Source organism: Gadus macrocephalus, chromosome 19 (assembly GCF_031168955.1).
Source record: "Gadus macrocephalus chromosome 19, ASM3116895v1".
Taxonomy (NCBI): domain Eukaryota; kingdom Metazoa; phylum Chordata; class Actinopteri; order Gadiformes; family Gadidae; genus Gadus; species Gadus macrocephalus.
Window position 1 is genome coordinate 13,967,005 of NC_082400.1, and position 17,187 is coordinate 13,984,191.

Below are 17,187 nucleotides of genomic sequence, written 5' to 3' on the forward strand. Positions count from 1 at the left end.
ACTCTTCCCACAATGTCGCCTGGCAGTCAGTTGGAAAGGAACAGGGCTCCCTTGAGCGCCAGAACAACCCTTTCTTCAAATACTTCTCATTTTTATTCCAGAATCAACCATGCATGTCTTGTGGGTCTCTGAGATGTTCGTCATGCCGAAACACAATTTCAAATTCCATTTTGGTAACAACAGAGAGATAGGAATTCAGAATGGAACTTGAATATCTAACGTAGTATACTGTTATGAACTTGGCGGCCTCAAAATGTTCTCTGCATTGTTTTTTCCAAATCTAAAGTGCTTCCAATGCAAAAGGCAATCCTCTGCATAGACCCATGCAGGTGTTTTAGGATGAGCCGAACACTCACCTTAAAGGGGACATATTATACCACCAGGTGTGAGTGTGATTAGCCTTACAAGCCGTTTTGAAAATCTGCCCCATATGACATCACTAGTGGGCATGTCCACCTAGATCTGTGCTGGATATATCAGTCTACCAGCCTTCCCAGTGGACTGAAGTAAACGTTGCTCATCTATCCAGCACAGATCAAGGTAGACACGCCCACTAGTGATGTCATATGGGGCAGATTTTCGAAACCGCTTGTAAGGCTAATCACACTCACATCTGGTGGTATAATATGTACCCTTTAATGTCTACGCTGTAAAAACAGTATCGTTTTCAGAGTAAAATTGCATTAAAGTACTGGCCGCAGTTTTGGCAGTAAGGTACTGTAGTATTACTGTATCATACAAATACACTGGCAGCAAAGTGATGATGCTTGAACTGTTGGACTCCTCAATACCTAAAAACAGTAGATTACTGTTAGAAATTTGCTGTAAATTTACATCAAAGTGAAGGTAAGCAACACACACACACACACACACACACACACACACACACACACACACACACACACACACACACACACACACACACACACACACACACACACACACACACACACACACACACACATCTGCACACTTAATTCATTCTCAGTGACTCATCTTCTTATCTGTGTATCGTCACGCTTCCCTCATGCCTCCTCTTCCTCGATCAACAGGTCACCCTGGGACGGGGGCAGTGACGTTTCCATGCCGACCCCCTTCAATCCCCAGGCTGGTACCTGCATGCTAATAATCATACGGTAGTTTACTGCTCAAAGTGTATCTTCTAAGGCCTAAGTTGTTGAATCAGTCGTAATTGGGCTGACAGGGAATCGCTAAAAAGATTGTTTATCCTCACTAAGTCACACTTTTATTGATGGTGGTCTCTTGTTCTGTTTTATTGATTATAGAATTGACAACTACTCAAAAAAACAAACATTTGTTTTAATATTTCCAACCAAATATCCCAAATGTCTTACTACACATATGTTTAGCAAGAACGCTGTTCAATTCGTCTCAAGCAATCATTAACAGCATTCTCATATTTGGAGATGCCAAATTCATTTCCCATAATGCTACCTTTTATGTTTGGAGGTACAACAGAACAGAACGGATTTCATCCATGATCGTATCCAGCCTTCCTCCTCCATCTAGGAAACCAGCGAGACTCATGGAGGAGCTCAGACGCCAGGCAGCAGTGTCCTTCATGTTGGAGCCAACCACTCCACGTCACAACGTCTCGTCTGTCTGTCTGTCCAGGATCCGGATCCGCAGAAGCCTGTGAATCGGAGAACAGTGAAGACATTTGTTTGTTTGTTTAAATGGAAAGACTCACTGACAAGATCAGACACAAGCCCACCTTCATGTTTTTTTCGCTGTACTTTCCGTGCACATTTATTTAAATCCGATAAAAATGATAAAGAAAAATAGGGTCTGGAGATAGCTGTGTTTAGCTTTATCCCTCGGAGGGTATCACCGAACTGATATGGTATTTAAACAGCCACCTTTTTTTGCTTTTAGGCTTTAGGCTCCAGTAAAGGTGTCCAATTCATGAAAGGGGAGAGAGGAAAAATGTATGAAATATTCTTTCAAAAAGCTTTATCATCTATCTGCATTCTTACTGTCTCTCAGGCTCTCTGCCTGCTTGGCTCAGAGTCTATTTATTCCCGCTTAACATATCAAACCCACCAGCCACAGCTAATCGTTAGAATCATTCACAGCCGTAAACAAAAGTACACAGGAACAACTCTCAGCTCTGTCTGAGGTAAACTGAGTCAAGGCTCAAATGGACAATATTCTCCACATGGTTGGAAGTTCGGTACCATTGTGACCAATCATTTGTGTTTTTACAAATGTATTTATGTATTTGCATTTAGTATTTCTGTCAACTGAGTGGAGCGTATCTACTTGCTATTTGGTTAAAGTTAGGAGTTTTGTGACTGAAAATTGTTGGTCTGCAACAATATATTGCTTATATAAATGTTTATGTTTACTGTTTAAATGGATCTGAACTTTCAATATGGTCATCAGAATACTACCAGCCTTAGTATATATTTTTGAGCATCTATGACAATGCATGTATGCCATGCAGGACATGTCCTTTTGTGTGTTTGTGGAGAGAGCTGGTTTAAAGTGAGCGCATCGATAAGTCAATGCACAACAGGTGAGTCGAGCCAGCTGAGGCTGCTTAAGCAGCAATCAGCTACACACACTCAACAATGTTGAGTAAAGCTTCAAACGCAAAAAATAAATAAATGGTTTGGATTTTTAAAACATCATTATACAAAACGCGACGGCATTCTGGAGTTCGATGGCAGTGGGTTCCCCATTTATTCGGAATTACTTCTGTTGACCAGCAGGGGGCAGTGTTTACAACTTCACGAACCACACACCCCTCCTATGTAATGGCAACGCACCACCTGGTAGGATGTTTCTTAATTAGCTTTTCCGGGCTGATCCATCACCGGTGAGTTGTGGAGCACCGAACAATGAACAAAAGTGAGCAAAATGCGAGATGACATGAACATGTTGAGAGCATGATGAAATGAATCAGTAACCAAGAGGATCGTGAAAAGTATGAGCAATTTTAAACGGAGTTATTGCGAGGGTAGGAACTTGTATTGAGAGGTTAGCGTTGCGAGGTTATAAAATCAATTGGGCATTTAGCATCTGGCCTTCGCTGTTGAAACACGAAGCCAGTACTTAACCTATACTGTCTCCCTATAAATAAACGTTAAAGGGATGATTCATTGTGTGAGGCTGAACGTGGGTTTGATGATTGGTGTCACACTTTTCTTCAAATCAGTTCAATGCAATGGAAAGTGATTTGCTTGAATTGGAAATTCGCACTAAGTACAACACACTTTAATGAGACATATTTGAGTAAAACTCAAAAATACGACACGATTACAATCTAAAAAATTGTATTTCTGTGTGTGTGTGTGTGTGTGTGTGTGTATGTGTGTCAAACAAAACGCATCAATCTAGAAATGTAGACACTGATGAACGATTCACTGTTGTCGGAGTGCGTGCGTGTGGATTTGAATGTTGTTGATGACTCACAAAGTCCACGAGCTCAGGGGAGAGTCTCTAGCTGCTCTGAAGGTCATTTTACACGGTTTCCATGACAGCACCATCATCCCCTGGGGAAGTGGTTGTGCCTGTCGTGCCAGCGTTGTTATGCAGCGTGATTTAAGAGGTGTGTGTGTGTGTGTGTGTGTGTGTGTGTGTGTGTGTGTGTGTGTTTCTGTGAAAACATCACCCCTGAGAACACTTAACATATTGCATATAGATGTGAGACACACACACACACACACACACACACTCACACACACACACAACTCCCCTGTCGACTCTACAAAGTCAGCCGAGGTGCTTGTTAAGCGCTCAGCTCTTTTTCATGTTATCGCCCTTCCGATGGGATTCAAACTACGACGTGCGGACGATAAAACACCCAAACGGCCGCGCGGGGACAGAACGAGCAGAACAACGACCCCGTCAATGCCGATAAATATCGTAATCCGCTAATGTCGTTTGTTTTGTTATTCGTTCCCGCCGTTGTGTCCACGGTCAAAGGCCGTTGTCGGGGTTGTCAGTGTCCCCAGATGAATGGGATAAACTGGGCAGAGGTACACATCCAACTGTCACGTAGTAACCCGTACTCGCTCATCCCATTATAGTCTCTCTCTCTCTCTCTCTCTCGACACACAGGACTCATACCGGCGCTGCCCCACTTGAAGCAAGCTCTCACACTTCACCACATGTGCCATCGCCCAACCCCCCCCCCCCCTCTCCCTCAACCCCTCTTTAATGCGATTATATTCCTGACCAGTCGATGAGTTAATAAACCATCACCAACCCCCGACCACCATTTCTTCTTCTGTTTGCCTATCTATAAACCATGTTATTTTGGGTGGGACGGGGAAGAGAGAGAGAGAGAGAGAGAGAGAGAGAGAGAGAGAGAGAGAGAGAGAGAGAGAGAGAGAGAGAGAGAGAGAGAGAGAGAGAGAGAGAGAGAGAGAGAGAGAGAGAGAGAGAGAGAGAGAGAGAGAGAGAGAGAGAGAGAGAGAGAGAGAGAGAGAGAGAGAGAGAGAGAGAGAGAGAGAGAGAGAGAGAGAGAGAGAGAGAGAGAGAGAGAGAGAGAGAGACTTTATCCATATATGCATGACCGTTACCCTGGCAGCAGAACAGCACACCTGGTGGTTTGGTGACACACGCCGGGGCCTGACAAGTCAATTATCCCCACGGGGTTGGAGTGGTCGGTCACACGTACACACACACACACACACCTGCGTGCGATCAGCTGGATACTTTGTTATTTTGAGAAGGAAGGGTGTCCTGCCAAACAACAGCAGAAAATCACTTCTCCAGAGCTGTGGCCTTTACTTTGTGTGTGTGTGATTGTGCGTGGGTATGTGTTTGTGTGCGCTTGCGTGCATGCAGCCCTTAGTGACTTGTGTGTCTGGGAAAGGTTGCGTGTACTCTGCGTGAAGAACTTTCTGTTGACGACTGTCTTACAGGTGTGTGTGAATGTGTGCATTAGTGTGTTTGTTGTGTCCATCTCTGCGTGTGTGTGTGTGTGTCACTGTGTATATCACTGTGCCTTCCTCTCTGCACGTCTCAGACTGTGTGTGTGTGTGTGTGTGCGGGCCTTCCAGTGACATTCAGCAGAGCCACGCAGAGGAGACGACGCGGACACATGACTGAGAAGGTCAGGTGTCACGCCACTCTGCCGTCCACCAATCACATGGTAGGACCCCGCCGTGGCCATGACGACACACATCACGTCCAATCAGATCATGCCGTGGAGCTTGGGCGCTTTTTAGTTGTACTTTGTAATACTTTTCCGTAAGGAAGGATCTGTCTGCTGCAAAAAATACAATAATAAACTAGAAAGGAACTCCATATCAGTGTGTGAAAGTGCATAAGCAGACATCTTGTTATAATGGTTTTCTTTTCCATATCAGGAAATTAAAACAATGATACGGTTTTCCATAAGTCCATAATATTTTCATTAAATGTATTAAATGTAATAATATCTATATTTCCCGTAACTCCGTATCAGTGTGTGATGGTGCATAAGCAGACATCTTGTAATGATGGTTTTCTTTTCAGCTCAAATTGAAACGTTCCTTTGACATCTTGATGAACGACCCCAGCTGAGCTGAGCACACTCCCACAGGCGCCATGGGGCGGCCATCTTCAAGGTTGTCCTGACGACCGCGTCGCCGTGGACCAGAGGTAAGGAAGGTGAGAGTGAGGGAGGAGGGGGAGTTAATGTATGTTTTGTTCCCATGTTTAAGATGATGGCTCGCGTCAAGGGAAGTATTTGAAGAGAGCTTGCCTCAGTCTGGAGAATTATTAAAGAGATTGGTGTGAAATGAGGCTCTCACTCATACACATTTTTCTCTCGTACTTCGCATTCTTTGCATCCATCCTTCCTCCTGTTGGTTACTTAATTCCTCCCTTCCTTCTTCCCCACCTCCCATCCTGCCTCCCTTATTTCCTTCCTCCTCCCTCTTTCCCTCCTTCCCTCTTGCACTTCGTTATGTATCTATGGTAATTTACCATAAACACATTTGCATTTAAACTCATCTTCATCCTGACAAAACGGCGCCGAATATTGTCCACTGCGGGGTACCATACCGTCAGAGGAACCCCAATTAGCGTGAGTCGCGACGGTTAAGAAGTACTTTGAGAATAAACTCTAATCAACGCTCAAGTGTTTGCACCTGTCTTCCCTTGCCTATTGAATTTGAATCACAACTCAATGCGCTTAATGTTTAACGAGGAAAGCCCCCCCTGCAGCTGAGCGTAATTGCGACCCCGGATCGCATGACTGTGTTTGAAAATTGGTTTTGCAGTTGAAATTGGAGGATGCGTTCAAAGAGTCAAACCCAGGGTAGGAACCACAGGGGTTTCTGCGGTGCAACCACCATTTTGATGCCAAAGACTATGTAAATCGACTGCTTGGGTCTCATGATAGAAAGGCAACCCAGTGTGTCCCTTACATGTGTCACCAGTGCCGCTGCATTCAGCCATCCCAATTAGAAATGATTTTGGGCGCTCCAAATGCTGTATTATTTAAATATGCTGTATGTGTCACCTACTGTACCCCTGTCAATGGTTTCGTGGTCTTTATTGTCATTGAGGGAATATTGTGGAAAAATACTGCCGGCAACTTAGTGTCCTGCTCTGAGGGAAATAAAAAAGGCAGGATGATACTGTAGGTGGCAGTAGCTCATTAATGGCTTTAGACAAGATAGACTAGATAGACATTAGACTTAATAACAGAAAGAAGCCTACATAGCTGCTTTCTGATCTACATGTCTAGAACAGAAGCAACAATATTATCAAATTGAGATAAAGGGATGACTATAAAGTGCACACTGACCACTGTATTTGCCCTAACGTAACAAAATTTGTCTTGCGCATGCAAGCTATTACTTGTAATGTCACATTGCTGGTCCATTGATGAGACCGTTTTTACTGTCAGTAGAAATACTGTCCATCAGTAATGACACTCCAACTTCTCTTCACCCATGCACATCACGTGCACATACACACATCAGCACTGCTCGCGCACATCCACACAGCGCACACCACACCCACCTCAGCACCACTGCTGGGACAAATCCTGCTGATGAACAGGGTGTGTGTGTGTGTGTGTGTGTGTGTGTGTCTGAGTTTAGGACAGAAAGACACACGCTCATTAATGCAGTCGGAGTGCAGTCGGATCGGGAGAGTGGTTCAGGAGACACCGGCACTTACTCCAATGCAGCCATCACTTTGGTTCATACGTGGTTTAACTAATGAGTGTCTTTAAGAATAAAGGGTTTTCCACCCGCGACTCCATCAGCACAGGTATTCGTTATTTTGCGTTCCGCTCAAAGTTAATTGACTAGAAAGAAAAGCCACGTTTTGATCAAACGGGAGTGCCAAGGTTTAGTCATTCGTAAGACGGAATAATTTCACCTCTGATGCGGTGCTAACGTCTCCGTGAATTAATAGACAAATGTGATTTTTTTTTTTAACCTTTGATTCCATGCTAATGTACCGCACCGTGTGCACAAAATATTTCACTTCCTTCCCTTCCCGTGCTGCTCATCAGTCTTTCGGTCGTGGTTAATTTCGCTAATTGAGATAAATGAAAACTTGTTTTGGCTATTCAAGGCCTTTTTAATGAATCAATCTGCATCTGATGGTGTTGCCTAACGCATCGAATGTAATGCGCTGGCTCTATTTATACTGAAATAATCCAAACATAAAACAACTGAAACCTGCATAAGACAAACTCATGGGGGTCTTATTCCTCTCTTCCCCCATGATGGCTTGAGACTGTAAATGAGTCTGGGGTCATTCTGTGTACATGCTGGCTGTATATGAACGTGAAAGGCGATGGTTATCTCCTCGAGGCGGGTAGCGGGGAGGTGGTTTCATCTGAAGGGTTCAATGTGGAAAGAGATTAATACTGAATGCTCTCTCACCTTCTTTGAGTTGTTGTATTGCTTTTGGTTTTAATTTTCTTCCTTCATTCGGACTTAACTCTCCCTCCTTCCTTCCATCACCCTAATTCCTCATTCCTTCATTCCTCCCCCCTTCTCCCTCCTTCCTTCCTTTCTTGCTGAAAGGTCCGATACTGGCCTGTACTGTGCTCTTCATACTGGGACGCCATAGCCCCTGCCCCCCCCGCCCCACAGCAACCACAGACTCCAAAGCCGTTTGTTTAAACCTTGCATGTAAGAAATGAAAAAGTGGACAAGAAGATGACCGTCTGTGTGCGATATTCTTACCTCTCCACGACTCCTCGCGGACGCCTGTGCTCACATTTAGCGTGATTAAGGAAGAGAGAGCGCGAGAGGAGCCACTTGAAGCCGCGACGCCTCGTACTAAAAGAGATTCCAGCCGGCGGCTGACATTAAGGTCTCTACAGCGCTGGAGTCTCTCCCTCCTCTGCCTCTCCCGGGGAGTCTATAGGATCTGAAGACATAAGCCCCACTCAGGATGTGTATATAGTACATAGTGGTGGTGGTGGTGGTGGGGGGGGGGGGCGTCACACCTCTGCAGGGGCAGGATAGTGCACGTGTGGCGCGTCACACACCGACACACAATCGTGCACACGCCTGACGGGGTTTCGACAGACCGGCTCGTTATTCAGACAGACGCTCATGTTCTCGTTCGTATTTTGACGGGAGCCTACTTCAGATGGAGGGCTCGTCTGAGGGGGGGGGCTCTTATTTTGACAGGCCTGCTTCAGATGGCTGGCTCGTCTGAGGGGGCTCTTATTTTGACGGTGGCCTGCTTCAGATGGCGCTCGTCTGAGGGGGGGGCTCTTATTTTGACAGGCCTGCTTCAGATGGCGGGCTCGTCTGAGGGGGCTCTTATTTTGACGGTGGCCTGCTTCAGATGGCGCTCGTCTGAGGGGGCTCTTATTTTTACGGTGGCCTTCTTCAGATGCCAGGCTCGTCTGAGGGGGCTCTTATTTTGATACGTTTGGAGGCGGCGGCCGTAGCCTGGCGGGGAGCTCTGAGTAGCGTACTTACGCTCCTCTCCGCCGTGCCCTGATGGGTTTGAAGAGGCTTACGCGAGTGGCATCGCACAAACATGGCCCCGCCAACAATCTAAACGCTTCTCTTTTAGCTTGACCGTTTCATTCATTCATTTATTCGGTTCGCTGATGAGCCGCAATCAGAAGGCGCACCCTGATTGAGAGGATACAGGTGAAGATATAGATGTGGGATCACAGGGACAAATTGCCTTCAAATCCCATTTTGAAACGATTACATTGGTTTGTTTGCAGCTCAGGAAACAATCTGAATGTCGCCATGCAGAAGCAGCTTTTTTGACAGCTTTTTTGATACCCCAGTAAAGCAAAGATATGCTGCTTAATAGCGTGATCACATTGAATGACTTTCCCGGTTTCATTTTACCAAATGGATGTCTTACTGCTCATCATTAAACAGAGCAAATACGTTTAAAGACGTTCCTTTAGTCTGTGGTAACGAGTAGCCAGAATCGACAAAACATATGGGACACACAGATGTCTGCAGGGAATATTTCATCCGATATGTTTTATTTTTATGTTGCTTGCTAGATGTACGGGACTTAAGGGACCTAACACAATGCATTTGCTGGTGTTTGATTTTGTGTTTCATTAAACGAAGAGGCGACAGAGCGCTGGAAGGGATGCTTTCCTTGTGTTTAATGCCACTTTAACGACAAGGTGCTAAAAGCAGAACTACAGCTGCGGTTATAATTTACGCTTTTATTTTAGTTGTCAAAGCTTAATGGTCTGTGTGTGTGTGTGTGTGTGGTTGCGTGTTTTGCATTTGTGACTGTAAATGCGTGTGTTCAAGCGAGGAGCACTGTTTTATATTCCTCTCAAACGTCGGGCTTCTCTAGTGTATGAATAATGACTACAGAATAACTGAACATTTTGTTCCGTAAAAGTTTTCAGAGAAAAAAACAGACCATCAGATAACAGTTGACACCGCAGTCACAGGTGCACCCCTGAAGGTTGCTGGTCCCGCCTCCTCACATTGTTCAGCAAACCGGCGCCTTCCAAAGTGGGCTAGCGTGTAGTTTTATGTGGCGCGGCAAATCGGTTGGCTCCATCTCCGTTTGCCCGTAACCTCGGTTGGAGCTCGTTTGAGGTGTAAATTACAGAGCAGAACTGCCAGTTTCGAGCAAAGGTTTCACGACTTGAGGGGTGGCATCTAATTGGGGACTTTCAGTTATGATAGAAATCTCTTTGTGTTTGGTAATGAGCTAAATTATATGCGACATTGCGCCTCAAAATTACAGGTTGTCTGACTTACCTGTCCTGTTTACGTAGACACCATGTAATTGTGTGTTTGTGTGTGTGGAGGTGGGTTGCATTGAAAACAACTGCAACTGTACTTTTCTTTTCAGCTTTTATTTTTTAAGAAAAAGCGAATACATAAGTTGTCATCATAATTACATCAAAGTGCCAAATGTTATTATGGCAATGTTGAGTTAAGCCTGAAAGTTGAAATATGCAGTGTACCATGTCCTTGGATTAACCATTTATCTTTCTTTAATTGAATTAAAAAATATATATATATATATATTAGAGCTGTCAGTTAAACGCGTTATTAACGGCGTTAACGCAAACCAATTTTAACGGCGTTAAAAAAATTGTCGCGCGATTAACGCAAACATTTTATTTACAAAAAAAAAAATATATATATATTTTTTTTTTCTTTGGCTCAAAACAAAGCAGCAGTAGCCTGACTGCTATGTTCAAATTACATTTGTTCAAAGCAGTCGTTTAATTGCACTATAGGCTCTTTTTTTGTATCGTCCTGTTTTGATCAGTATATGCCAATGTTGTTATCAATAAAAAATCATTTGCACAAGACAAGCCGATGCACTTCACCATGTTCCCTAGAATTAAAATGAGAAGAATTATGGGACAAAAAAATCAAGGGATATTTAGCTTAGAAAAAGAATTTGCGATTAATCGCGATTAATCGTGAGTTAACTGACATTAATGCGATTAATCACGATTAAATATTTTAATCGCTTGACAGCTCTAATATATATATATATAAACAAAACATGCAGATAGCGAAGGAGACATTGATGTAAGTAAGGCACTTATTTGTGTTAGACAATATTGTGGGCATTAGACCATGGCGGCCAATTACAGATGTACTGTTCCAAACCATCAGACTCAGGTCGAGGTAAGGCTGCTCCCACTAAAGCTGTCCCATCGTACTTTATTCAGTCCCTTTTCCCACTTCATCTTCCCAGCATCTTTCACATTCAACCATTTCCACTATTTGTTTGCACAACTTCAGTGTTGGAGTCTGAGGGTTTTTCTAAAATCTAAGATCCATCTGGGAAACGATTATAAATACTGTAACAAAGTTACTCAACCATGAACAGGGTCACCAAGGAAAAACAAGTATTTTGGCTTGGGAAGTTCACATCCTAGCATTCACCCATATATTCAAGAACATTCTTCAATAACATTCTTCAATAATAATGAAATAATGAATCCTGCTCTTTTTTTACATAACATAAACTTATCTTTAATTAGACCCATTTGATTGAGTCTTCTAGGAGAATATTAATATCTGTGAAGTATGTCATGTTGAATTAATTTGCCTCTGGCTGTTTTTCTGATGTAGTTTCCGTCGTTGGAAAGAATCCTCTCTTATTTTGCTTCATCAAATGTACAATTCAAGTCTTTTCCCATTCCGTCTCGAGGCTTTTACAAGCATTGTTATTTACCCAAGGACAAATCTGATACCACTTTGATGCACATTATTCATTGATTTATCATTCTTATCATTTCCATCTGTCTCTGGTAATTTCAAACACAAACCCCCCAGTCCGACATCCAAACAACGTCCCACTGTCACCCTTTTTCCAATTATCTGACCTCAAGAAGCAAGATTTTCCAAGAGATCTGTCAGTCAACACATGGGTTACCATGACAGTGGGGGATTAAGGCAGGAAATAGTATGCTAGCTAGTTTCCAGCGATAGCAAGGGATGCTAATGCTTTCCGACTTTATTGGTTTGGGTCCTAATAGGCCTACATCATTTAAGGGTGGGCTTTTTCGGTCTGATGATGGGAACTACTGCTGGTTGATTCAATAACATTGTTGGTTGTTAAACTAAACCAATTTGAAACCACCTTTAAACATTCCTTTACATTTTCACTCTCCCTTTATTGTTTTTCAATACTCCTTTTACATGCAGTTACTTAAATTGTAATTCAACCCCCCCGAATAATTTTTCTTTCATTTAAAAAACGGTTCCTTTGGGATGAACATTTCTGTATTCATTTGGTCTTAAACGTGTAAAGTTGTTTAACGGTGGAAACAACGTTTGTCCATGCCTCTCGCAATCACTCCTACAGAACCCAAAGCCTTTTATAAAACCCTTTATGACTGTAGATTGCATTAATTTAATCTCGTAGGTGGGATTTTTCCTGTTAGGAGAAGCGGTTTACTTAAGCCTTCATTCACATTTGGTTCCCCTTCCTCTGTGCTCTTGTCCTCTTGGAGTCAGCTGCTCCTGATCTCCTGAGGTGAATTCCCTAAGGTTAGTTATGAGGTGCACAGGTGTATCTTCCACCAAACCCTCCCCACACACTCCCATCCCATGCAGTCTATTATTTCTCGTTTCTCCTTTTAATTGAGACCATCTCTGGTCGAAAACCTACCTTATGTGTTATCACAAAGTTGTTCGCCGTTTTAACAAACCAAATGATATAAAAACACATAGATACTCAGTTGAGATGCTGAACATGAAATCATATTTTCCTGAGTGCAGGGACCCTAGGGGGTGTGTGTGTGTGCGTGCGCAGATGTGCGTTTCAGGTTGGGAGCCATGGAGATGGTTGCCCCATGCAACACCATTAGCCTTGAGTTGCTAGACTTCCCTCCCCCCCCCCCCCCCCCCCCAAGACCCCTTCTCCCCCTCCCCCCCTGGCGCGGTCATGTGACCCAGCGTGACTAAAAATAACATCTCCAGCACGGGAGAGATGCGATGCTCAGAGACTAAGAATAGACCCGCTGGCAACCAGAGGATTGGAAGCTATCAGCTAGCCACCATTACGCTACCAAACACTAAGTGAAAGGAGTGGATAACAGCTAGCATAAGATATCGTAGCGACAATTGCGTAGTGACAATTGCTTTATTTTTTAACCTGTCCTTTAGCTTGTATTTTTTTCTCTATCTATGTCCCTCTTTCTCATTATCTCTCATTCTATCTTAATTCAACCTTGAAACGTGTCAGTTAAGACAAATGCAACCCTCGTTGGCAGGCAATGCTGCAATCATGTATCAGTGTTATACTAGTACTTGTCCTGCATATATTTACGTTACACCATAACATTTACACTATATCGTAACTTCTACATTACATCAATATGTTTGCATTCACTTTACATAGTTCCATTAACATTACATCGTTACATTAACCTTTCATTGTTACATTTACATTACATAATTATTCATATAACATTAATATGTTTATATTACATCATTACATTCACATTACATCATTACTTAAACATTACATTCACATTACATCATTACATTCACATTACATAATTACATGACATTGAGTCACTTGGCTGACGCTGCAATCCAGAGCGTCTCCAATTGACTTCAGACCCAGGTCACGGAGGAGGAGCTGGGCGGGGCATTTGGGCCCCTTGCTCGAGGACGCCCTCATCCGAGTCTGCGTACATAACTAGGGCATCAAACCCCGTGCCTTTCGGGCTAGGAACTCGTCTCCACTCTCCCACTGTGACCCGCTGTGGAGAGGCTGATAAGGTCAGTGAGCCCTGCCTTCAGAGAGGCAACAGGTTCCCCCATGCCTCTCCATATTTAATAATCCGAGGTATGGATGTGTAGAAGCGCAGTGGCTTAACCCTCGGCCCCATGAATATTTGATGAGTGAATTACCGGATGTTGGAAATTCATGCTCGATCGCCGTCGCTTTATTCCATAGGATGGTGTCAATAGGTCTTCTCAAGAAAGCTAATCGTGTTAATGAATGATATATATGATAATATAGGATATATATGAATGAGTCTCTTATTGATTGATAGAGACAGCTGCACGTTAGGTGACTAGTCCTGCAAGGTCAAATCATAACTTTTTAATCTCGATGTTTACAATTATTAGACTTCCGTTTGAACGACTTCAATCCTTCAACGGCATCTGCACACACCCTTCAGCCTTTTGTACCCCCTGTGTGTGTGTGTGTGTGAGTGTGCGGTGTGTGTGTACGTTGACTTATGTATCCCTGGCCCCACTGAGGCGTACGGGCTCCTATGGATCGAGAGCCCCTGCCCTCCTTGAGATTAAGAATGGAAGCCGTATCGATAAGCTGTGTAAGACTTCGAGGTACAGGCAACCGGTGGAGTGACTACAGGGCACATGGCGGTGGCCATGTTTGCATCCCATAATGTAGACAAAGAGAAAAGCTGTTGTTTTGCAATAAGGCAGATGTGTGGTTTCTCTGGCGCCTTCATTGAAAGAGGCTGTGTGGTTTGGGCGATAGGCTCTAGTTATAATGCTTTTAATTTGAATGATCTTTTCTTGTAGAAATGTGTTTGTGTTTGATTATACTGTATCTGTGCGTGCGTCTGTGTGTTTGTGTATATATGAAAAAAACAAGATATCTTTGCTCATAGGCATGTCGCATGTTTTGCCGTTTGCTGTTTGCAATTCATCAGCTCCTCTCCTCTGGGGGGAAGTGGGGGGGACTGGGGGGGGGGGGGGGGGGAGGGGGGAGGCTAGACAGGGCCGATAGCATGATACCTCACAATGTCACATGTGTCGCCATGCATGTGTATGCGGGGGGGGGGGGGGGGGGGGGGGGGGGGGCTGTAGGTCGTAAACCTCTTCCGGGCATCGAGTGGCTCCGATAAGTCCTGCCGTTCCTGCGGGTGGATGAGCTGATAAAAGACCCCCTCCCACCCCACCCTCTCCCCTTATGGAGGATCACCACATCCTTCAAGGTGGAGCTGTCTGCTAGAGACCCACCCGTCTGATGACCTATTGAGTGTGTCTGAGGTCGGAGGGATGATGGTGGTGTGTGTGTGTGTGTGTGTGTGTGTGTGTGTGTGTATAGTGGAGGTTGGTGGGTGTGTGTATGGGGCTGGTGTGTGGTGACTGGGTGGTTGTGTGTGATGGGTCTTTCTGTGTATGGTTTATGTTGGTGTGTGTGTGTGGTGTATGTTGGAGGGTGTGTGTTTATGGTGTGTGTGTGTATGGTGGAGGCGGTTGTGTGCATGTTGTTGGTGGGTGGGTGTATTTCTGCACGTGTCTCCGCTCTGAAGGTTATTATTCTCCTGTGTCTATACTAGTTTAGTTTAGTGACATCCTGGCATCCTGTCATTGCTTGAATATTTCCCCCGGATGTGTTCCCATGCTAACCTGGCAGGCTTGATGCTATCACTGAGCTACGACGCGCTCTGTTTGTTCAGAGAATGAGCCCGCCTTATCTCTGATTTATGTTTATCCCCTGAAGGAAAAAAATATTATTATCCGCTGCGCTGGTTTAAACATGAATTTATTTGCGTACAATACCCACGATGTAGAAATGGTGAGCCTCAGTCATAATGGAAACGCTTTTTGACTCTTCCGATATAACGGCAGTTGGATTCCTGTAGACCTCAGTGTACTCCTATCCCCCACCGGGGTTCGCCCGGAACACAGACCTCATCAGGGGGGGATGAAAAGGATCCAAAACCATGACAACCGATAAGGTGAAAGAGTACGGAGGAGGGTGACGATGGTGGAGGGAGACGGAAGGTCAGAGAATGGATCGTGCACCGGAATGTGCTGTACTCTCGCGCCGCTCCCGCTGTTACCCTCGAGGACAGAGCAACAGGGAGGAGAAAACGGAGAACGATAAAGTTGTCGCTCGCCCCCCGAGGGACTGGCTGGGGAGGGGGGGAGGAATGGAATCCCATTAAGGACCCCTTTAAAGCCCTGCCTAATTTACTACGAAATGACTAGCCACTGACCTCTGGTAACCGAATCACCGCCACCCACCCACCCGGGAGACATGGACAGTTGACAATTGACTCGTCGCTGAGTCATAAAAATCGTTTCTCTGATATAAAAACCTCGGTGTGTGCCTGTGCTGCAGAGAAACGTCTGCCGCTAAGCCCACAAGCCGCCCAGGTGATTTAAAAATGCATATTAGCCTGGTGGTTTGAAATGAAAAATGAAATCAATAAAAAAATGAATGGCTGACTCACGGCTCAAATAGCTAAATGGGCCTGTTATCCGTTCCGAACGTCCTTTTAGCGCCCACATATTTTTTCGCTAAAACATGTTGTGATGTACTTTATTAGTCCCAGATGGGAATATGTGTGTGCACGCCTCACTCACTGTCGACGATTGAACAAGATGGCCGCCTGTCCTGGTGTCAGAGCTGCGTTCTGATTGGGTAACGTCTCGGACGAGGCCATCAGAAGCTAATACGAATCCATAAGAATTGATTTGTTTTCCCGCCGCATACTGAAACCTTACTTAGCGGTCCGTCGCTTGCTTTACTCTCTCTTCCAACACGGCAAGAAGATTAATATGATGAGGTGGCAGATGAAAACGTTTGATGCTGTTGATTTAAAAGTATCCAGAAAAGCTCAACCGATGAGGCTAGTTAGGAGAAACAGCCAGTTGATCAGTGATTGATTCATTGATTATTGCTCTTCATGGTAAAGGTGGAACGGAAAATGTACAGGCGGACTTGGAACGGATTAATCACGATGACCTTTCTGGTTTAAACACACTTGCTCGCTTAACTACACCTGGTGGCGGGCCGCGGGTTCGATTCCCTTTCGAGCGTGCCATTCCCGCTCTCATTTTCCACCAAGGCTTCCGTCTGTCTTCAACCGCCCTTCGCCGTCATGACAGGAAGTCCCTGAATTAAAATATATCCCATCGCTTTGGGGGGGGGGGGGGGGGGGGGGGGGAGGGGGAGATTTAGATGAGGATCTGCCAGGAAGTGGCTTCTCAAGTCCGAGGCGTCTTCCTGCGGGATGGAACGGACGTTTCTCACAACGAGGCGGCGAGTGACAGCCAGACAGACCATTAGTGATGCATGACATTTTCATTGGGGGGTGGGTGAGGAATGCGCTCTACCATTAACACTCTCAGGCAGAAGATGGTGTGTGTGGGGGGGGGGGGGGGGATTGGGGGGTTTCTCCAGCCCTGTGATGGACAGCCCTTGTCTGTTCTCCCTAATGATATCCAGAGATGTGTAATTCGGTTTCTCTTTTCTCTTAAGGCTGGTGGGCGTCTTGCTCATTTC

General features: G+C 44.8%; 1 long non-coding RNA gene across 1 annotated transcript in view; it reads left to right on the plus strand.

The window, feature by feature from the left end:
• The first annotated feature begins 4,301 nt into the window (after positions 1–4,301).
• Positions 4,302–17,187, plus strand: part of LOC132447740 (uncharacterized) — a 46,370-nt gene continuing 33,484 nt past the window's right edge. The window contains exons 1-2 of the long non-coding RNA XR_009523188.1: positions 4,302–5,125; positions 5,491–5,616. This is a non-coding gene — a long non-coding RNA (uncharacterized LOC132447740). The remainder of the gene's footprint in view (positions 5,126–5,490; positions 5,617–17,187) is intronic.